The sequence below is a fragment of the Balaenoptera borealis genome, assembly GCF_965194805.1.
Source record: "Balaenoptera borealis genome assembly, chromosome: 18".
In the NCBI taxonomy this organism is placed as follows: Eukaryota; Metazoa; Chordata; class Mammalia; order Artiodactyla; family Balaenopteridae; genus Balaenoptera; species Balaenoptera borealis.
In genome coordinates, this window is record NC_138877.1 from 24,584,751 (window position 1) to 24,608,303 (window position 23,553).

The 23,553-nt window shown below is 39.5% G+C and overlaps 1 protein-coding gene across 6 annotated transcripts in view; it reads left to right on the forward strand.

The window, feature by feature from the left end:
- ENOX1 (ecto-NOX disulfide-thiol exchanger 1) overlaps positions 1-23,553 on the forward strand; it is a 300,621-nt gene that overhangs the window by 248,258 nt on the left and 28,810 nt on the right. The gene's annotated exons all lie outside the window — the stretch shown is intronic.

Genomic DNA, 23,553 nt, shown 5'->3' on the forward strand with positions numbered 1-23,553 from the left:
ACAAGGTCACCAGGGACCCAGTGACTGCTCGGCTAAGTCACTGCTTTTCACAAACCCAGCACTGTCTAGGGACTAGGCAGAACAGAACGGGGAGTGGCCAGGGCACAAAAGAAATCTAAGAAAGGACCCTGCTCTCAAAAAGCTTGTAGTCTAAATGAGGAAATGGTATATTTATGAACTAACTTGAGAATCAGATGTGAACTCATGAAGTGCTAAATTTGGCAGGCAGATAGATACTGAGTGAAATAGGAGTTGGAGAAGGGCGAAGTACATAAGGGTCATGACCACCAGGCAGTGCCCTTGAGTCCGTGTTCATTCTCCTGGTTTCCTCTGGGGCACTTTAACTGTCCTTGCTGCATGTCTCCCCTTTCTCCTCTTTCTCTCCTTCCTTCCTTCTCTCATCTTCCATCCAGATCCTTCCTTTTCTCCCTCTAATTCTTTCCTTCTATTTATCTTCTTCCTTCTTTCCTGTTCTTTTCCTCGTACCTCGTTGCCTTCCTCCCTGTTCGTTTTCCTTCCAGTTCTTTCCTTCTCTTTTCCTAAGTTCTCACTTCTGTTTATCTTCTTTCCTTTTTCCTCTCATACCTCCTCCTCTGTGTCCTTCCTCCCTCCCCACCTACGTTCTGTCTCTCTCTCTGCAGATGTTTATTGCAAGGTGTCTGTGTGCTGACGCCATGCTCTGCCCAGGGATATGAGGATGAACAAGATTTAAATGTGCGCTAAAGGCTAACCGTCAGTTTATCCTATGGAAGGAAATCTGGGTTTGCAGTTGGCTTCTCTGACTCTCCAGCCTTGACAAAGCCTATCTCGGCGTCTTTTCAGTCCCCCAAACAGGAACCGTTCTCCGCTTGCCTCCCTTGCCTGACTGATATGGGGCATGGAGCTGACCACCCGCATAACAACTGATTTATGCCAGCCCGTGTCAATTTATACACGTGCTTAGTGGCCTGGCAAGGAGGCAATGGGCTTGAGCTAGAGTCAGCAAATCAGAAAATAAGTCAAATTACAAATTACCTCTGTGGTATTGCCACCACATAAGCCCCTTGGTTACACGGAGCCTTTATTCCTTCTCATCTTTCCTTTTCTTTTTAATTAGAGCAAATCAATCCTTTCTAAATGAATAAATGTTAGAAAATTGTAAACAAAATAGGAGTGGAGGGATCCGCTGACAACATCAAAGACTAAAAAGACACAGACCACCAGTTTCTTAGAATAAAAGCCAGCTGGGTAAGAGGGTAATAAAAGCATCATGTTTATGAGAGTCCTCCCCAGTTTCTACAGCACCAATACATGGTATATGGGAAAATGAGATTTCATAGTCACGGCACGTTTCTGATCCGTATCGTAATGCCACACGGGACTCTCTTAGCCACGTGTATCTGATTCGCCTAATAGTATCCTTGTGAGAGAGCGAATCCAGTGCTGCGAAAGCAGGGCTGGATTCAGCATCAGAAACCCTGCACTGAGTTCTAGCCCCTCCACTCACCAGCTGGGCCAGCACAGCAGCCCTTCCCTGGACCGCGGTGTTCCATCTATGACAAACAGGAGCTTAGAGAGGATCCCTGACCTCAGAAGGGATATGGGGAAGGAAATCCTGCACACCTGGTGGGGAAACGGGAACCTCTCACTCTGAGCTCAGCCAGTGAGTGCTGGATGCTTTGTTTACGTGATGACTCCATGATGCTTTCAGGTCTCAAGACCAATGGTCTTGAAATGGTTGGCGGGAAGAGAAAGGATATTGGGAAGGCAGTATCACAGGAGCTGACACATTTTTATAAGGAAGAGAAGAAAACAGAATTAAAGTAAATGAAGATATTTGTAAAGTAAAAATTCTTTGGCCATAGGGTAAAACAGAAGGACAAACTGAATTTTCTCTCGACTTTGTCTTGGAGATCCCAAAATGTCACATGTCGTATAGGTTATTTTGTCAGGGTAGGGAAAAGGTTTAGAAACCATCAAACTAACAGGAAAGCAGTTTCTCCTTCATTTTTCTTCTCACATCAGATATAAACATGTTTAGGGAAATGCTCTAGAATTTAGCTGAGCGCCTTATTAAATGGATTTTTTTTTCATCAGGCTCCTTTTATTGGTTCCCGAATAGAGTTATCCCTTGGTATCTGCAGGGGATTGGTTCCAGGAACCCCTGTGACTACCAAAATCCATAGATGCTCAAGTCCTTTATATAAAATGACTTGGTATTTGCATATAACCTATACATCCTCCTTATACTTTAAATCATCTCTAGATCATTTACAGTAATATCTCATCGTGGTTTTGTTGGCATTTCCCTGATGATTTAGTGATGTTAAGCACCTTTTCATGTACCTATTGGCCATCAGTATGTCTTCTTTGGAAAATGTCTATTCAGATCCTCTGCCCATTTTTTGATTGGATTATTTGTATTTTTGCTATTGAGCTTATGAGTTCTTTATATAATTTGAATATTAACCCTTCATCAGACATATGCTTTGCAAATATTTTCTCACATTCGGTAGGTTGTCTTTTCATTTTGTGGATGGTTTCCTTTGCTGTACAGAAGCTTTTTATTTTTTTTTAAATGGATATTTTAGATGGGATTCCATTTGAGGGTGACTGCTGCGTAATTGTCACACATCCCTGTGCACATTATTTACATCTTCATGGCAGAATCAGGCTGTTACCTTGTACTACCAACAGCAACTGAGAGTTCACTGCTGCGTAATTGTCACACATCCCTGTGCACATTATTTACATCTTCATGGCAGAATCAGGCTGTTACCTTGTACTACCAACAGCAACTGAGAGTTCACTACTTCTGAGGACACCAATTTTCATTATGCTAATTTCTGGCTAATTGGTTATTCAAACTAAGTAATTATGAGAATTTCAAATCCTAGTTTCACTACTTCTTAGCTGTGTGACCTTGGACAACTTATTTAACATCTCTGTAACCTTAGTTTCACTGTCTATAAAATGGGTTTTTTTATGGGCTATAATGTGTGTTAAATGACTTAATATATGAAGAGCATTCACAGCAGTATCTGGCACACAGTAAGTGCTACTAAGTGTTGGTTGCCATTTGTTTTGTGCTTAAAAGTGCAAAAAAGACCTATTACATTCTCTCAGTTTGAGATCTTTGCCACAACCTAGTGGACAGATGAATTTTAAATGGCTTGCCCAAAGACCGGTGCTAATATATGGTAAGGCCAGCACTCAAATCCAAGTCCTTAGAACATCTGATGAGCTTCTTTCCAATTCCCTTGTCTTGCAAATGAGAAAATACCCAAAGAGATTAAGTGACTTAGGCAAGATGGTGAAGCTGGTTAATGGTCATTCCATGACTGGAATCTGATCTTTTGCCTCTACATTTCTTTCTTCCAGCAAGTGAAAGGTTTATTTGCTTGTTTAATGAACTTTTTGATGAGATAATACGCTTAAAGCATGTACGCTGTGCCTGGTCCACAGGGAGGACTCAGGAAGTGGTCGCTACCTATTTCCTGCTGCATGCCTTCTTCTGCTTCCTTTGTGGTTGAAGTCTAGGCTCAGGTCAAAAGCCACCATGGAAAACAAGAGGTTGCTACTTTTCAGTACAGGAGAGCCAAGATTCCTCACGATTTGCTCGCAAATTTTTGGTGAATGGTTCACGAGGGGATGCCCAAGCATTAGCATATGACTGTGTATGGGCTGTTGAGTTGGGAACTTTCAGGGGGTTTTTTTGCTGTTGATGTTGATATCACTCTAAAACAGTATTCATCACAGAGGAGCTCTGCCCTCCTGTACAGGGACACCTCCCCCATGGTCCCCACCCATGAGCACAGAGGCAATGACCAAATGGATTATTTCTAATTCCCACTCCACAATCCCCAACCCATTTGGGGACTGGAGTCAGTGTCAAAGAACAAGGCCCGGGAGCCTGGATCTGCATCTCAGCTCCACACTTACTGCCTGGGTTACCTAATCACTCTGGACCTCAGTTTCCTCATTTGTGAATTATTCCCTCTCTTATAAGAGCATGGTGAGAATTAAAGAAAGTGTGTTCAGAAGAGTTTGGCAAGGAAAAGTCTCGCAGTGGTTGTGAGATGTTACACTTTTTACAGTCAGCTGCAGGACTGCTAGGTGGGATGGCCTGACCTAACCCCAGGTGGCCTCCTACAAAGCCATTAGCTTTAGATCAGATCTTTATTTTCCCCTCGAGAATTCAGCTTTTTCTCCCCTTCCTAATGAACAGTACAAGGCTTCTTCCCCACTTTTCCAAAAAAAAAGGTGATAGCTGTGCTGGAACCAAGTGTGTGGTGGGATGGCTGTTCCTTCCATCTGTCAGTTTCTCTATGGCCTCTGCTTGATCTGGAAAAAGACTGCTCATCCCAGGGGTATCACTTGAATTTGACTGGGGTCTGGAACCTACTGGAGATGACCTGTACTGTCCTCCAAAAGAAAAAAGAGAGCTTGTTCAGAGAATACCTTGACTTCACAAAGCTTAAGGAAAACTGCATTCTGGACCAACTAAAAACTGGGTTTGACCACACACTTCTCTGTACTTGTTTTCTTTGGCTTATGAACACAGGGCTTGACCCATCTACCACAAAAGGTTTGATTGTTAGTGTGTAGTATTCGATCAGCATTGCCTAAGACAGATATATAGAGAAATTGTATTTGTGCCAGGCCCTGTGTTACATTTTACAAACAATCCTCACAACTACACTGAAAGAGATGTTTTTATTTCTGTTATACACATGAAGAAACTGAGAATTACAGCTATTAAATGACTTGCCCAAGGTCAGACAGCTTGCTCGAGGCCTAGCCCAGATGCAAATTCAAGCGTATCTGATTTAAATCCTCAATGTAAACCCAAATATGCCTGACCTGGGGCAATTATTAACAATAATCTGGGTACACCCCACACTGGGTGGAATTAGAGACTCCAGAGAAGAGGCTAGGGAATGTGCTTTTAACAAGTGCCCCAGGTGACTGATACTTAGAAAGAATGCACTATACCCCTGGTTCTTCACCCGCAGCTTCTGACAATCATGGGGAGCATTTAGAGCAAACCAGTGCCAGGGGCCAGTCCACATGTGGTGAACTCTTCCCCAGTTCTTTCTCTGATATAACACTTGACCCTCTGTAGCTCACTCAGTTTTCTCAGCTATAACATGAAGATAGATCATAATGTCTGTCCCATATATATTCCAGGAGTGTTGTGAGAAGGAACTCAGGATGCTGGTGAAGGTGCTTTGGACATTGCTCACTGAAAGAAAACTTACTTTTTCAAATTCATTATGAATCTTTTGTGAGTTGACATGGGAATCTAATAATCCTGTTAACATAGCTTTATGGAAAAATACATTCAGATTTCAAAACAATTCATATAAAAATTTTAGAATACAGTTGATTTCAACTTTCAGGACTGCCTCTATTTGACTAAAGTTTTGTTTCATAGGCCTAGGAAAATTGACTGTATCATGTAAAATCTTTTCGTTGTGAATATTAAATGAACAGTTAATTTGACTTCCTGGTCTGTTTAGTCTCCCTTAATTGTTTTTTTTTTTAATTGAAGTATAGTTGATTTACAATGTTGTGTTAGTTTCTGGTGTACAGCAAAGTGATTCAGTTATACACATATATACATATTCTTTTTCATATTCTTTTCCATTATGGTTTATTATAGGATACTGAATACAGTTCCTTGTGTAATACAGTAGGACCTTGTTTATCTATTTTATATATAGTAGTTTGTATCTGCTAATCCCAAACTCATTTATCCCTCCCCCACCCCCTTTCCCTTTGGTAACCATAAGTTTGTTTTCTATGTCTGTGAGTCTGTTTCTGTTTTGTAAATAAGTTAATCTGTGTCACATTTTATATTCCACATATAAATGATATATGGCTTTTGTCTATCTCGTTCTGACTGACTGTGATGATCTCTAGGTCCATCTATGCTGCTGCAAATGGCATTATTTCATTCTTTTTTATGGCTGAGTAGTATTTCATGGTTTATATATACCACATCTTCTTCATCCATTCATCTGTCAATGGACACTTAGGTTGCTTCCATGTCTTGGTTATTGTAAACAGTGCTGCTATGAACATTGGGGTGCATGTGTCTTTTCGAATTATGGTTTTCTCTGGATATATGCCCAGAAATGGGATTGCAGGATCATGTGGTAGCTCTATTTTTAGTTTTTTAAGGAACCTCCATAGTGTTTTCCATAGTGGCTGCACCAATTTACATTCCCACCAGCAGTGTAGGAGGCTTCCCTTTTCTCCAAACCCTCTCCAGCATTTGTTATTTGTAGAGTTTTTAATGATGGCCATTCTGACCGGTGTGAGGTGGTACCTCATTGTAGCTTTGATTTCCATTTTCTCTAACAATTAGCAATGTTGAGCATCATTCCATGTGCCTGTTGGCCATCTGTATGCCTTCTTTGGAGAAATGTCTATTTAGGTCTTCTGCCCATTTTCTGATTGGGTTGTTTGGTTTTTTTGTTATTGAGTTGGATGAGCTGTTTGTATATTTTGGAAATTAAGCCCTTGTCGGTCACATCATTGGCAAATATTTTCTCCCAGTCTGTAGGTTGTCTTTTCATTTTGTTCATGGTTTCCTTTACTGTGCAAAAGGTTTTGAGTTTAATTAGGTCCCATTTGTTTATTTTTGCTTTTATTTCTGTTGCCTTGGGAGACTAACCTAAGAAAACATTGGTACAATTTATGTCAGAGAATGTTTTGCCTATGTTCTCTCCTAGGAGTTTTATGGTGTCATGTCTAATATTTAAGTCTTTAAGCCATTTTCAATTTATTTTTGTGTATGGTGTGAGGGAGTATTCTAACTTCGCTGACTTACATGTGGCTGTCCAGCTTTCCCAACACCACTCGCTGAAGAGACTGTCTTTCCTCCATTGTATATTCTTGCCTCCTTTGTCAAAGATTAATTGACCGTAGGTGTGTGGGTTTATCTCTGGGCTCTCTATTCTGTTCCATTGATCCATATGTCTATTTTTGTGTCAATACCATGCCATTTTGATTACTGTAGCTTTGTAGTATTGTCTGAAGTCTGGGAGGGTTATGCCTCCTGCTTTGTTCTTTTTTCCTCAGGATTGCTTTGGCAATTCTGGGTCTTTTATGGTTCCAATATAAACTTTAGGATTCTTTGTTCTAGTTCTGTGAAAAATGTCATGAGTAACTTGATAGGGTTCACATTAAATTTGTAGATGGCTTTGGTTAGCATGGCCATTTTAACAGTACTAATTCTTCCAGTCCAAGAGCATGGGGTATCTTTCTGTTTCTTTGAATCGTCTTCAATTTCCTTTATCAGTGTCTTATAATTCTCAGCACATAAGTCTTTCACCTCCTTAGTCAGGTTTATTCCTAAGTTTTTTGGGGGTTTTTTTAATGTGATTTTTAAAGGGATTTTTTTTACTCTCCCTTTCTGATATTTCATTGTTAGTGTAAAGTAAAGAAATGCAACAGATTTCTGTATGTTAGTCTTGTATTCTGCTACTTTACTGAATTATTTTATCAGTTCTGATAGTTTTGTGTGGATATTTTAGGGTTTTCTATATATAGTATCATATCAGCTGCATATAATGACAATTTTACTTCTTCTCTTCCAATTTGGATAACTTTTATTTCTTTTACTTGTCTGACTGCTGTGGATAGGACTTCCAATACTATGTTGAATAGAAGTGGTGAGAGTGGGCATCTTTGTCCTGTTCCAGATTTGAGCAGGAAGGCTTTCAGCATTTCACCATTGAGAATTATGTTGGCTGTGGGTTTGTCATGAATAGCTTTTATTATGTTAAGATATGTTCCCTCTATACCCACTTTGGTAAGAGTTTTTATCATAAATGGATATTGAATTTTTTTATGCCATTAAGTTTTTAGGTATTTGGGTTTTTTTCTTCATATATATACTTTTTTAACATCTTTATTGGAGTATAATTGCTTTACAATAGTGTGTTAGTTTCTGCTTTATAACAAAGTGAATCAGCTATACATATACATATATCCCCATATCTCCTCTCTCTTGCATCTCTATCCCACCCCTCAAGGTGGTCACAAAGCACCGTGTTGATCTCCCTGTGCTATGTGGCTGCTTCCCACTAGCTATCTATTTTATATTTGGTAGTGTATATATGTCCATGCCACTCTCTTACTTCGTCCCAGCTTACCCTTCCCCATCCCCGTGTCCTCAAGTCCATTCTCTACATCTGCATCTTTATTCCTGTCCTGACCCTAGGTTCTTCAGAACTGTTTTTTTGTTTTTTGTTTTTAGATTCCATATATATGTGTTAGCATACGGTATTTGTTTTTCTCTTTCTGACTTACTTCACTCTGTATGACATACTCTAGGTCCATCCACCTCACTACAAATAACTCAATTTCATTTCTTTTTATGGCTGAGTAATATTCCATTGTATATATGTGCCACATCTTCTTTATCCATGGATATTGAATTTTATCAAATGCTTTTTCTGCATCTTTTGAGATGATCATGTGGTTTCTGTCTTTTCTTTTGTTGATGTGGTGTATCACATTGTTTGATTTGTGTATGTTGAACCATTCTTCTGACCCTGTGATGAATTCAGCTTGATCATGGGGTGTGATCTTTTCTATGTGTTCCTGGATCTCGTTTGATAACTTTTTTGTTATTTTTTTTTATTGAAGTGTAGTTGATTTACAATTTTGTATTAGTTTCAGGTGTACAGGAAAGTGATTCAGTTACACACAGATATATATCTGTTCTTATTTTTTTATTCAAACAGAAAGTCACAAAAATTATAATCATCCTCATCAGTTCACTCAGTCCCATGTAATTAATTTTTTTTTCATCTTGATCTTTTGTTAGCACTTTTTGAATTCATCAGTTATCCATTAGAGTTCTGAAAATGCTTATTCATTCAGTTCAGCAGTAGAGTCAGTTACCAGAAAACCTGTACTTGTCTGAGTCTTTTCCATGAATTCCTTGAAGATGAAACCCTTTTATAGGAACATTTTTGCAAAAGCATCAGAGTACACCCAGAACTGTCTGTAAATGACAGAAGACTTTAAAATGACCATGGTTAAAGATTTCATGAAAGTTCATAATAATGCAATTGACAAGGAAATTTAGTTATTTCTGAGGTATACATTTTAAAGTAATAACTAGAATTATGACTTATAACATTATACCAGAACATATAAGATTTATAGAAATTTCATGTAATGTCTGAAACATTTATATTAACATATTTCCATACAAATAACCCAAAGAAAGTTTAGTATTAGTTGTTTTTTTTTGTTTTGTTTGTTTGTTTATACTGCAGGTTCCTATTAGTCATCAGTTTTATACACATCAGTGTATACATGTCAATCCCAATCGCCCAATTCAGCACACCACCATCCCCACCCCACCGCACTTTTCCCCGCTTGGTGTCCATACGTTTGTTCTCTACATCTCTGTCTCAGTGTCTGCCCTGCAAACCGGTTCATCTGTACCATTATTCTAGCTTACACATACATGCGTTAATATATGACATTTGTTTTTCTCTTTCTGACTTACTTCACTCTGTATGACAGTCTCTAGATCCATCCACGTCTCAACAAATGACTCAATTTCGTTCCTTTTTAGGGCTGAGTAATATTCCATTGTATATATGTACCACAACTTCTTTATCCATTCGTCTGTCGATGGGCATTTAGGTTGCTTCCATGACCTGGCTATTGTAAATACCGCTGCAATGAACATTGGGGTGCATGTGTCTTTTTGAATTATGGTTTCCTCTGGGTATATGCCCAGTAGTGGGATTGCTGGATCATATGGTAATTCTATTTTTAGTTTTTTAAGGAACCTCCATACTGTTCTCCATAGTGGCTGAATCAATTTACATTCCCACCAACAGTGCAAGAGAGTTCCCTTTTCTCCACACCCTCTCCAGCATCTGTTGTTTGTAGATTTTCTGATGATGCCCATTCTAACTGGTGTGAGGTGATACCTCATTGTAGTTTTGATTTGCATTTCCCTAATAATTAGTGATGTTGAGCAGCTTTTCATGTGCTTCTTGGCCATCTGTATGTCTTCTTTGGAGAAATCTCTATTTAGGTCTTCTGCCCATTTTTGGATTGGGTTGTTTGTTTCTTTAATATTGAGCTGCATGAGCTGTTTATATATTATGGAGATTAATCCTTTGTCCGCTGATTCATTTGCAAATATTTTCTCCCATTCTGAGGGTTGTCTTTTCGTCTTGTTTATGGTTTCCTTTGCTGTGCAAAACTTTGAAGTTTCATTAGGTCCCATTTGTTTATTTTCGTTTTTATTTCCATTCCTCTAGGAGATGGATCAAAAAAGATCTTGCGAGTGGGAGGTGGTGGAAAAAAAAAGATCTTGCTGTGATTTATGTCAAAGACTGTACTTTCTCTGTTTTCCTCTAAGAGTTTTATACTGTCTGGTCTTACATTTAGGTGTCGAATCCATTTTCAGTTTATTTTTGTGTATGGTGTTAGGGGGTATTCTAATTTCATTCTTTTACATGTTGCTGTCCAGTTTTCCCAGCACCACTTATTGAAGAGATTGTCTTTTCTCCATTGTATATCTTTGCCTCCTTTGTCATAGATTAGTTGACCACAGGTGCGTGGGTTTACTCTGAGCTTTCTATCTTGTTCCATTGATCTATGTTTCTGTTTTTGTGCCAGTACCATATTGTCTTGATTACTGTAACTTTGTAAGTATAGTCTTAAGTCAGGGAGTCTGATTCCTCCAGCTCCGCTTTTTTCCCTCAAGACTGCTTTGGCTATTCGGGGTCTTCTGTGTCTCCATACACATTTTAAGATGATTTGTTCTAGTTCCGTAAAAAATGCCATTGGTAATTTGATAGGGATTGCATTGAATGTGTAGATTGCTTTGGGTAGTATAGTCATTTTCACAATATTGATTCTTCCAATCCAAGAACATGGTATATCTCTCCATCTGTTGGTATCATCTTTTTTTTTTTTTTTGGTATCATCTTTAATTTCTTTCATCAGTGTCTTATAGTTTTCTGCATACAGGTCTTTTCTCTCCCTAGGTAGGTTTATTCCTAGGTATTTTATTTGCTTTGCAATGGTAAATGGGAGTGTTTCCATAATTTCTATTTCAGTTTTTTCATCATTAGTGTATAGGAATGCAAGAGATTTCTGTGCATTAATTTTGTATCCTGCAACTTTACCAAATTCATCGATTAGCTCTAGTAGTTTTCTGGTGGCATTTTTAGGATTCTCTACATATAGTATCATGTCACCTGCAAACAGTGACAGTTTTACTTCTTCTTTTCCAATTTGTATTCCTTTTATTTCTTTTTCTTCTCTGATTGCCGTGGCTAGGACTTCCAAAACTATGTTGAATAATAGTGGTGAGAGTGGACATGCTTGTCTCGTTCCTGATCTTAGAGGAAATGCTTTCAGTTTTTCACCATTGAGAATGATGTTTGCTGTGGGTTTGTCGTATATGGTGTTTATTATGTTGAGGTAGGTTCCTTCTATGCCCACTTTCTGGAGAGTTTTTATCATAAATAGGTGTTGAATTTTGTCAAAAGCTTTTTCTGCCTCTATTGAGATGATCATATGGTTTTTATTCTTCAGTTTGTTAATATGGTGTAACACATTGATTGATTTACGTATATTGAAGAATCCTTGCATCCCTAAGATAAATCCCACTTGATCGTGGTGTATGATCCTTTTTTTTTTTTTTAATTTATTTATGGCTGTGTTGGGTCCTCGTTTCTGTGCGAGGGCTTTCTCTAGTTGTGGCAAGCGGGGGCCACTCTTCATCGCGGTGCGCAGGCCTCTCACCATCACGGCCTCTCTTGTTGCGGAGCACAAGCTCCAGACGCGCAGACTCAGCAATCATGGCTCATGGGCCCAGCCGCTCCGCAACACGTGGGATCCTCCCAGAGCAGGGCTCGAACCCGTGTCCCCTGCATCGGCAGGCAGATTCTCAACCACTGCGCCACCAGAGAAGCCCCAGTATGATCCTTTTAATGTGTTGTTGGATTCTGTTTGTTAGTATTTTGTTGAGGATTTTTGCATCTATATTCATCAGTGATATTGGTCTGTAATTTTCTTTTTTTGTAGTATCTTTGTCTGGTTTTGGTATCAGGGTGATGGTGGCCTCATAGAATGAGTTAGGGAGTGTTCCTTCCTCTGCAATTTTTTGGAAGAGTTTGAGAAGGATGGGTGTTAGCCCTTCTCTAAATGTTTGAGAGAATTCACCTGTGAAGCCATCTGGTACTGGACTTTTGTTTGTTGGAAGATTTTTAATCACAGTTTCAATTTCATTACTTGTGATTGGTCTGTTCATATTTTCTGTTTCTTTCTGGTTCAGTCTTGGAAGGTTATACCTTTCTAAGAATTTGTCAGTTTTTTCCAGGTTGTCCATTATATTGGCATAGAGTTGCTTGTAGTAGTCTCTTAGGATGCTATGTATTTCCGCGGTGTCTGTTGTAACTTCTCCTTTTTCATTTCTAATTTTATTGATTTGAGTCCTCTCCCTCTTTTTCTTGATGAGTCTGGCTAATGGCTTATCAATTTTGTTTATCTTCTCAAAGAACCAGCTTTTAGTTTTATTGATCTTTGCTATTGTTTTCTTTGTTTCTATTTCATTTATTTCTGCTCTCATCTTTGTGATTTCTTTCCTTCTGCTAACTTTGGGTTTTGTTTGTTCTTATTTCTCTACTTTCTTTAGGTGTAAAGTTAGATTGTCTATTTGAGATTTTTCTTTTTTCTTGATGTAGCCTTGTATAGCTGTAAACTTCCCTCTTAGAACTGCTTTTGCTGCATCCCATAGGTTTTGGATCATCATCGTGTTTTCATTGTCATTTGTCTCTAGGTATTTTTTGATTTCCTCTTTGATTTCTTCAGTGATCTCTTGGTTATTTAGTAACGTATTGTTTAGCCTACATGTGTTTGTGTTTTTTACGTTTTTTTCCCTGGAATTCATTTCTAATCTCATAGCGTTGTGGTCACAAAAGATGCCTGACATGATTTCAGTTTTCTTAAATTTACTGAGGCTTTATTTGTGACCCAAGATGTGATCTATCCTGGAGAATGTTCCATGTGCACTTGAGAAGAAAGTGTAATCTGCTGTTTTTGGATGGAATGTCCTATAAATATCAACTAAATCTGGTCTGTTGTGTCATTTAAAGCTTCTGTTTCCTTATTTATTTTCATTTTGGATGATCTGTCCATTGGTGTAAGTGAGGTGTTAAAGTCCCCCACTATTATTGTGTTACTGTTGATTTCCTCTTTTATAGCTGTTAGCAGTTGCCTTATGTATTGAGGTGCTCCTATGTTGGGTGCATATGTATTTATAATTGTTAGATCTTCTTCTTGGATTGATCCCTTCATCATTATGTAGTGTCCTTCCTTGTCTCTTGTAACATTCTTTATTTTAAAGTCAATTTTATCTGATATGAGTATAGCTACTCCAGCTTTCTTTTGATTTCCATTTGCATGGAATATCTTTTTCCATCCCCTCACTTTCAGTCTGTATGTGTCCCTAGGTCTGAAGTGGGTCTCTTGTAGATAGCATATATATGGCTCTTGTTTTTGTATCCATTCAGCAAGCCTGTGTCTTTTGGTTGGAGCATTTAATCCATTCATGTTTAAGGTAATTGTTGATATGTATGTTCCTATGACCATTTTCTTAATTGTTTTGGGTTTGTTTTTGTAGGTCCTTTTCTTCTCTTGTGTTTCCCACTTAGAGAAGTTCCTTTAGCATTTTTTGTAGAGCTGCTTTGGTCGTGCTGAATTCTCTTAGCTTTTGCTTGTCTGTAAAGCTTTTGATTTCTCCATTGAATCTGAATGAGATCCTTGCTGGGTAGAGTCATCTTGGTTGTAGGTTCTTCCCTTTCATCACTTTAAACATATCATGCCAGTTCCTTCTGGCTTGTAGAGTTTCTGCTGAGAAATCAGCTGTTAACCTTATGGGAGTTCCCTTGTATGTTATTTGTCATTTTTCCCTTGCTGCTTTCAATAATTTTTCTTTGTCTTTAATTTTTGCCAATTTGATTACTATGTGTCTCAGCGTGTTTCTCCTTGGATTTATCCTGTATTGGACTCGCTGTGCTTCCTGGACTTCGGTGGCTACTTCCTTTCCCATGTTAGGGAAGTTTTCGACTATAATCTCTTCAAATATTTTCTCGGGTCCTTTCTCTCTCTCTTCTCCTTCTGGGACCCCTATAATGCGAATGTTGTCACGTTTAATGTTGTCCCAGAGGTCTCTTAGGCTGTCTTCATTTCTTTTCGTTCTTTTTTATTGTTCTGCAGCAGTGAATTCCACCATTCTGTCTTCCAGGTCACTTATCCGTTCTTCTGCTTCAGTTATTCTGCTATTGATTCCTTCTAGTGTATTTTTCATTTCAGTTATTGAATTGTTCATCTCTGTTTGTTTGTTCTTTAATTCTTCTAGGTCTTTGTTAAACATTTCTTGCATGTTCTCAATCTTTGCCTCCATTCTTTTTCCGAGGTCCTGGATCATCTTCACTATCATTATTCTGAATTCTTTTTCTGGAAGGTTGCCTATCTCCACTTCATTTAGTTGTTTTTCTGGGGTTTTATCTTGTTCCTTCATCTGGTACATAGCCCTCTGCCTTTTCATCTTGTCTATCTTTCTGTGAATGTGGTTTTTGTTCCACAGGCTGCAGGATTGTAGTTCTTCTTGCTTCTGCTGTCTGCCCTCTGGTGGATGAGGCTATCTAAGAGGCTTGTGTAAGTTTCCTGATGGGAGGGACTGGTGGTGGGTAGAGCTGACTGTTGCTCTGGTGGGCAGAGCTCAGTAAAACTTTAATCCACTTGACTGTTGATGGGTGGGGCTGGGTTCCCTCCCTGTTGGTTGTTTGGCCTGAGGCAACCCAACACTGGAGCCTACCTGGGCTCTTTGGTGGGGCTAATGACAGACTCTGGGAGGACTCACACCAAGGAGTACTTCCCAGAACTTCTGCTGCCAGTGTCCTTGTCCCCACAGTGAGCCACAGCCACCCGCCCCTGCCTCTGCAGGAGACCCTCCAACACTAGCAGGTAGGTCTGGTTCAGTCTCCCCTGGGGTCACTGCTCCTTCCCCTGGGTCCCAATGCGCACACTCCTTTGTGTGCGCCCTCCAAGAGTGGAGTCTCTGTTTCCCCCAGTCTTGTCTAAGTCCTTCAATCAATTCCCACTAGGCTTCAAAGTCTGATTCTCTAGGAATTCCTCCTCCCGTTGCCGGACCCCCAGGTTGAGAAGCCTGACGTGGAGCTCAGAACCTTCACTCCAGTGGGTGGACTTCTGTGGTATAAGTGTTCACCAGTCTGTGAGTCACCCACCCACCAGTTATGGGATTTGATTTTACTGTGATTGCACCCCTCCTACCGTCTCATTATGGCTTCTCCTTTGTCTTTGGATGTGGGGTATCTTTTTTGGTGAGTTCCAGTGTCTTCCTGTTGATGATTGTCCAGCAGCCAGTTGTGATTCTGGTGTTCTTGCAAGAGGGAGTGAGAGCACATCCTTCTACTCTGCCATCTTTGTTCCTCCTCCTATATCTATTCTTTTTCAGATTCTTTTTCCTTATAGGTTATTACAAAACATTGCGTATAGTTCCCTGTGCTTTACAGTAGGCCTTTGTTGGTTATTTATTTATATATAGTAGTGTGTATATGTTAATCCCAAACTCCTAATTTATCCTTTCCCCCCCACTTCCCCTTTGGTAACCATAAGTTTGTTTTCTATGTCTGTGAATCTATTTCTGTTGTTTATATAAGTTCATTTGTATCATTTTTTTTAGATTCCTCATATAAGCAATGTCATATGATATTTGTCTTTCTCTGGCTTACTTCATGTAGTCTGATAATCTCTAAGTCCATCCATGTTGCTGCAAATGGCATTATTTCATTCTTTTTTATGGCTGAGTAATATTCCATTATATAAATATGCCACATCTTCTTTATCCATTCATCTGTCAATGGACATTTAGGTTGCTTCCATGTTTTAGCTATTGTAAATAGTCCCGCTATGAAAAATGCAGTGCATGTATATTTTCAAATTATAGTTTTCTTCGGATACATGCCCAGGAGTGAGATTGCAGGATCATGTGGTAGCTCTATTTTTAGTTTTTTAAGGAACCTCCATACTGTTTTCCATAGTGGCTGTACCAACTTACATTCCCACCAACAGTGTAGGAGGGTTCCCTTTGCTCCACATCCTCTCCACCATTTGTTATTTGTAGAGTTTTTTTTAAATTTATTTATTTATTTTTGGCTGTGTTGGATCTTCGTTGCTGTGCGTGGGCTTTCTCTAGTTGCGATGAGCAGAGGCTACTCTTCGTTGAGGTGCGCAGGCTTCTCATTGCGGTGGCTTCTCTTGTTGCGGAGCACGGGCTCTAGGCGTGTGGGCTTCAGTGGTTGTGGCACGTGGGTTCAGTAGTTGTGGCTCGCGGGCTCTAGAGCACAGGCTCAGTAGTTGTGGCGCATGGGCTTAGTTGCTCCGTGGCACATGGGATACTCCCAGACCAGGGCATCAACCTATGTCCCCTGCATTGGCAGGCGGACTCTCAACCACTGCACCACAAGGGAAGCCCGTTTGTAGAGTTTTTAATGATGGCCATTCTGACTGGTGTGAAGTAATACCTCATTGTAGCTTTGATTTGCATTTTTCTAATAATTAGCAATGTTGAGTATGGTTCCATATGTCTTTTGGCCACCTGTATATCTTCTTTGGAAAAGTGTCTATTTATATCTTTTACCCATTTCTTGATTGGGTTGATTTTTTGTTGTTGAGCTGTATGAGCTGTTTGTATATTTTGGAGATTAATTCCTTGTCAGTTGCATTGTTTGCAAATATTTTCTCCCATTCTGTAGGTTGTCTTTTCATTTTGTATATGGCTTCCTGTGCTGTGCAAAAGCTTTTAAGTTTGATGAGGTCCCGTTTATTTTTGTTTTTATTTCCATTACTCTAGGAGAGAGATAAAAAAAAAAATTGCTGCAATTTATGTCAGAGAGTGTTCTGCCTATGTTTTCCTCTAGGAGTTTTATAGTATCCAGTTGTACATTCAGGTCTTTAACCCATTAGAGTTTATTTTTGTGTATGGTGTTAGAGAATGTTCTAATTTCATTTTTTTATGTGTAGCTGTCCAGTTTTCCCAGCACCACTTATTAAAAAGACTCTTTTCTTCATTGTATATTCTTGCCTCCTTTGTTGTAGATTAATTGACCATAGGTGTGTGGGCTTATTTCCAGGCTTTCTATCCTGTTCCATTGATGTATATTTCTGTTTTTGTGCCAGTACCATACTGTTTTGATGACTGTAGCTTTGTAGTATAGTCTGAAGTCAGGGAGCCTGATTCCTCCAACTCCATTTTTCTTACTCATGATTGTTTTGGCTATTTGGGGTCTTTTGTGTTTCCATAAAATTTTAAAATTTTTGTTCTAATTTTGTGGAAAATGCCATTAGTAATTTGATAGGGATTGCATAGAATCTATAGATTGCCTTAGGTGGTACAGTCATTTTGACAATATTGATCCTTCCAATCCAAGAACACAGTGTATCTTTCCACCTGTTTGTGTCATCTTCAGTTTCTTTCATCAGCATCTTACAGTTTTCAGTGTACAGGTCTTTTGGCTCCTTAAGTAGGTTTATTCCAAGGTATTTTATTCTTTTTGGTGTGATGGTAAATGGGATTATTTCTTTAATTTCTCTTTCTGATATTTTGTTGTTAGTGTATAGAAATGCAACAGATTTCTGTGTATTAATTTCATATCCTGAGACTTTACCAAATTCATTGATGAGGTCTAGTAAATAGTTTTCTGGTAGTGTCTGTAAGATTTTCTATGTACAGTATCATGTCATCTGCAAATGTAACAGTTTTACTTTTTTTCCAATTTGGAAAAGAAGTCTTTTATTTCTTTTGCTTCTCTGATTGCTGTGGCTAGGACTTCCAAAACTCTGTTGAATAAAAATGGCGAGAGTGGACATCCTTGTCTTGTTCCTGGTCTTAGAAGAAATGCTTTCAGCTTTTCACCAGTGAGTATGATGTTAGCCGTGGGTTTGTCATATATGGCCTTTATTATTTTGAGATATGTTTCCTCTGTGCCCACTTTCTGGAGAGTTTTTATCATAAATGGGTGTTGAATTTTTATCAAAAGCTTTTTCTGCATGTATTGAGATGATCATATGGTTTGTATTCAATTTGTTAATATGGTGTATCACACTGACTGATTTGTGGATATTGAAAAGCGCCTTGCATCCCTGGGATAAACCCCACGTGATCATGGTGTATGATCCTTTTAATGTATTGTTGGAGTCAGTTTGCTAGTATTTTGTTGAGGATTTTTGCATCTATGTTCATCAGTGATACTGGCCTGTAATTTTCTCTTTTCGTGGTATCTTTGTCTGATTTTGGTATCAGGGTGATGGTGGCCTCATAGATTGAGTTTGGGAGTGTTCCTTCCTCTACAGTTCTTTGGAGTAGTTTCAGAAGGATAGGTTTTAACTCTTCTCTAAATGTTTGGTAGAATTTGCCTGCAAAGCCATCTGGCACTGGACTTCTGTTTGTTGGGAGTCTTTTAATCACTGATTCAATTTCAGTATTGGTAATTGGTCTGCTCATACTTTCCATTTCTTCCTGGTTCAGTCTTGGGAGATTGTACCTTTCTAAGATTTGTTTATTTCTTCTAGGTTGTCCATTTTATTGGTGTATAGTTGCTTGTACTAGTCTCATCCTCTGTATCTCTGTGGTGTTGGTGTTTTTCTTTTTTTTAATGTTTTGCTTATCTCTTTTAAATTTTATTTATTTATTTATTCATGGCTGTGTTGGGTCTTCGTTTCTGTGCGAGGGCTTCCTCCAGTTGCGGCAAGTGGGGGTCACTCTTCATCGCAGTGTGCGGGCCTCTCACCATCGCCGTCTCTCTTGTTGCGGAGCACAAGCTCCAGACGCACAGGCTCAGCAACTGTGGCTCACCAGCCCAGCCACTCCACGGCATGTGGGATCTTCCAGGACCAGGGCTCAAACCCGTGTCCCCTGCATTGGCAGGCGGACTCCCAACCACTGCGCCACCAGGGAAGCCCCCTGTGGTGTTGGTTTTAACTTCTCCTTTTTCATTTTTAATTTTATTGATTTGGGCCCTTTTTTTCTTGGTGAGTCTGGCTAAAAGTTTATCAATTTGTTTATCTTTTCAAAGAACCAGCTTTTAGTTTCATTGATCTTTTCTACTGTTTTCTTAGTCTCTATTTCATTTCTGTTCTTTATGATTTCTTTCCTTCTACTAACTTTGGGTTTTGTTTGTTCCTCCTTCTCTAGTTGCTTTGGGTGTAAGGTTAGGTTGTTTATTTGAGATTTTTTTTGTTGTTCCCTGAGATAAGCTTGTATCACTATAAACTTCCCTCTTAAAATTCTTTTTGCTGTGTTCCATAGGGTTTAGAATGTAGTTTTTGCTTTCACTTGTCTCTAGGTATTTTTTTAATTTCCTCTCTTTGATTTCTTCAGTGATCCATTGGTTGTTTAGTAGCATCTTGTTTAGCCTCCACGTGTTTATATGTTTCTTGCAGGGTTTTTTCATGTAGTTGATTTCTAATCTCATAGCGCTGTGCTTAGAAAAGATGCTTGATATGATTTCAGTTTTTCTTAAATTTACCGAGGCTTGCTTTGTGGCCCAACATGTGATCAATCTTGGAGAATGTTCCATGTGCACTTGAGAAGAAAGTGTATTCTGATGCTTTTGGATGGAATCCTCTATAAATATCAATTCAGTCCATCAGGTCTAATGTGTCATTTAAGGCCTGTATTTCATTATTGACTTTCTGTTTGGATGATCTGTCCATTGATGAAAAGTCCCCCACTGTTACTGTTGATTTCTTCTTTTATGGCTGTTAGTATTTGCCTTATATATTTAGGTGCTCCTATGTTGGGTGCAAATATATTTACAATTCTTATATCTTCTTCTTGGATTGATCCCTTGATCACTATGTAGTGTCCTTCTTTGTTTCTTGTAACAGTATTTATTTTAAACTCTGTTTTGTCTTCTGTGAGTATTGCTACTCCAGCTTTCTTTTGATTTCCATTTGGGAATACCTTTTTTCCCTCCCCTCATTTTCAGTCTGCATGAGTCTCTAGGTCTGAAATGGATCTCTTGTAGACAGCTCATATACAGATCTTGTTTTTGTATTCATTCAGCCAGTCTGTGTCTTTTGGTTGGGACATTTAATTCGTTTACATATGGTAGTTATCAACATGTATGTTCTTATTGCCATTTTGTTAATTGTTTTGGATTGGTTTTGTAGGTCTTTTTTCTTCCTTCTTTTGTTTTCTTGTGATTTGATGACTGTCTTTAGTGTTGTTTGGACTCCTTTTTCTTTTTTGTGTGTGTATCTACTATAGATTTTTTTGTTTGCAGTTACTATGAGGTTTTGATATAGTAGTCTATATATATGTACATAATTGTTTTAAGTCGCTGATCTCTTAATTCCAAATGTGTTTCAAATATCCTACATTTGTACTCTCCTCATGATTACTGGCTTAGATATCATATTTGTGTGTAGATGATTTCCTACCTTTACTGTATGTTTGCCATTACCAGTGAGCTTTCCCATTTTATAATTTTCTTGTTTCTAGTTGTGGCATTTTCCTTTCCACCTGGAGAAGTTCCTTTAGCATTTCTTGTAAAGCTGCTTTGGTGGTGCTAAATTCTTCTAGTGTTTGCTTGTCTGTAAAGCTTTGGATTCCTGTGTCAAATCTGAAGTGAGAGCCTTGCTGGGTAGAGTATTCTTGGTTGTAGGTTTTTCCCTTTCATCACATTAATTCTATTGTGCCACTCCCTTCTGGCCTGTAACGTTTCTGCTGAAAAATCAGCTGATGACCTTATGGGGATTCCTTTGTATGTTATTTGTTGCTTTTCTCTTGTCAATTTAATATTTTTTCTTTGTCTTTAATTTTTGTCAATTTGATTACTGTGTTTCTTGGCATGTTCCTCCTTGGGTTTGTCCTGCCTGAGACACTCTTCCTGGACTTTGGTGACTGTTTCCTTTCCCATGTTAGGGAAGTTTTCAGCTTTTATCACTTCAAATATCTTCTCAGGCCCCTTCTCTCTCTCTTCTCCTTCTGGGACCCCTATAATGAGAATGTTGGTGCATTTGATGTTGTCCCAGAGGTCTCTTAAACTGTCCTGATTTCATTATTTTTTCTTTATTCTTTTCTGTGGCAATGATTTCCACCACTGTGTCCTCCAGCTCACTTATCCATTCTTCTGTTTCATTTATTCTGCTATTGATTCCTTCTAGTGTTTTTCATTTCAGTTATTGTATTTTTCAACTCTGTTTGGTTGCTCTTTACATTTTCTAACTCTTTATTAAAAACGTGTAACTTCTTGCTCTGTGCATCCATTCTTTTCCTGAGTTCTTGGATCATCCTTGCAATCATTACTCTGAATTCTTTCTCGGTTAGATTGCCTGTCTCCATGTCACTTAGTTGTTCTTCTGGGGTTTTATGTTGTTCCTTCATCTGAAACATATTCCTCTGCCATCTCATTTTGTCTAAATTTCGATTTGTATGTTTATGTATGTGGAAGATTAGTTATGTTTCTTAACCTTGGGAAGTGGCCCTCTGTAGGGGATGTCCTATGTGTCCCAGCAGTACACTCCCCTCTTGTCACCCAAGGGCCAGGGACCAGCTGGTCCCAGGGTAGGTTCTGATGTGCATTTGCTGACTTGGTTCCACATGCTGCTGGATCCTAGTTCTCTTGCTTCTCATGTCTGCCCCCTGGTGGGTGGGGCTGGCCTAGAGGCTTGTGCAGGCTTCCTGGTGGGAAGGGCTGATGCTTGCCCACTTGTGGTGGGGGGGGCTGGGTCTTGGCCCTCTGCTGGGCAGGGCCATGTCAAGGGGTGTGTCTAGAGGTGGCTGTGGGCTCAGGAAGTCTTTAGACAGCCTGTCCACTGATGGGTGGGGCTCTGTTCCCGCCATATTGGTCATTTCACCTGAGGCATCCCAGCACTGAAGCCTACAGGCTGTTGGGGCCAGGTCTTGGTGCCAAAATGGCAGCCTCCAGGAGAGCTCATGCCAATGAATATTCCCCAGTACCTCTTCCACCAGTGTCCTTGTCCCCACAGTGAGCCACAGCTGCCCCCTGCCTCCCCAGGAGACCCTGCGAGACCAGCAGGTAGGTCTGACCCAGGCTCCTATGCAGTCACTGCTTTCGCCCTGGGTCTTGGTGCACACAAGAAATCGTGTGGGCCCTCCAATGAATGGAGTCTCTGTTTCCTCTGGTCCTGTGAAGCTCCTGCACTCAAGCCCCGCTGGCCTTCAAAGCCAAATGCTCTGGGCAGTCCTCCTCCCAATGCCAGACCCCCAGGCTGGGGAGTCTGACATGGAGCTCAGAACTCTCACTCCTGTGGGAGAACTTCTGCGATATAATTGTTCTCCAGTTTGTGGGTCGCCCACCCAGGGGATATGGGATTTGATTATTTCACAAGTGTGCCCCTTCTACCATCTCGCTGAGTTTCTTCTTTATGTCTTTGGATTAGAATATCTTTTTTGGTAGGTTCCAGTCTTTTTTATCAATGGTTGTTCAGCAGTTAGTTGTGATTTTGGTGTGCTCATGTCAGGAGGTGAGCTCAAGGTCCTTCTATTCTGCCATCTTCATGATGTACATACTCTTAATTACTGATTGATAGATTTTTTTACAAACCAGTGCCATATCAACAGGCTCAAGAGCACCCCTTCACAGTAGTAATAAGGAAGTCTAATTGTGCATCCATAACAGAACTTCCTTCAGCACCAACTGGGTAACCACTGGGATTCTGAGTGATGCAGGATGCCTCAGCAACATTGGCAGGAGTCCTTGTCCAGCTTCTAGAAGCTGTCTGTGTTCCCTGAATCATGGCTCCCTACCTCTGTCTTCAAAGCCAGCCACGGCAAGATGAGTCCTTCTCACCTTGCCATACATCTAGTCTTCTGACCCAGTTTGCTAGTATTTTGTTGAGAATTTTTGCATCTCTGTTCATCAAAGATGTTGGCCTGTAATTTTCTTTTTTTATATTGTTTGTTTGTCTGGTTTTGGTATCAGGGTGATGGTGGCTTCATAGAATGACTTTGGGAGTATTCCTTCTTCAATCTTTTGGAAGAGTTTGAGAAAGATCAGTATAAGTTCTTCTTTGTATGTCTGGTAGAATTGCCCAGTGAAGCCATCTGGTCCTGGACTTTTGTTTGCAGGGAGGCTTTTTTTCCTTTTTTTTAATTACAGATTCTATTTCATTTCTAGTGATCAGTCTGTTCGAAACATCTGTTTCTTCTTGATTCAGTTTTGGTGGGTTGTATGTTTCTAGACACTTGTCCATTTCTTCTTGGTTGTCCAATTTGTTGGTATATAATTGTTCATAGTATTCTTTTACGGTTTTTTGTATTTCTGTGGTATCAGTTGTTTGGTCTCTCTTAATTGGGGTTTTTTTTTGGCCACATGGCATGTGTGTGGGATCATTGTTCCCTGACCAGGGGTCGAACCCACACCCCCTGCATTGGAAATGCAGACTCTTAACCACTGGACCACCAGGGAAGTCCCTGGTCTCTCTTAATTGTTAAATGGAAAGTAAAGTACAGACTCTAAAATGATA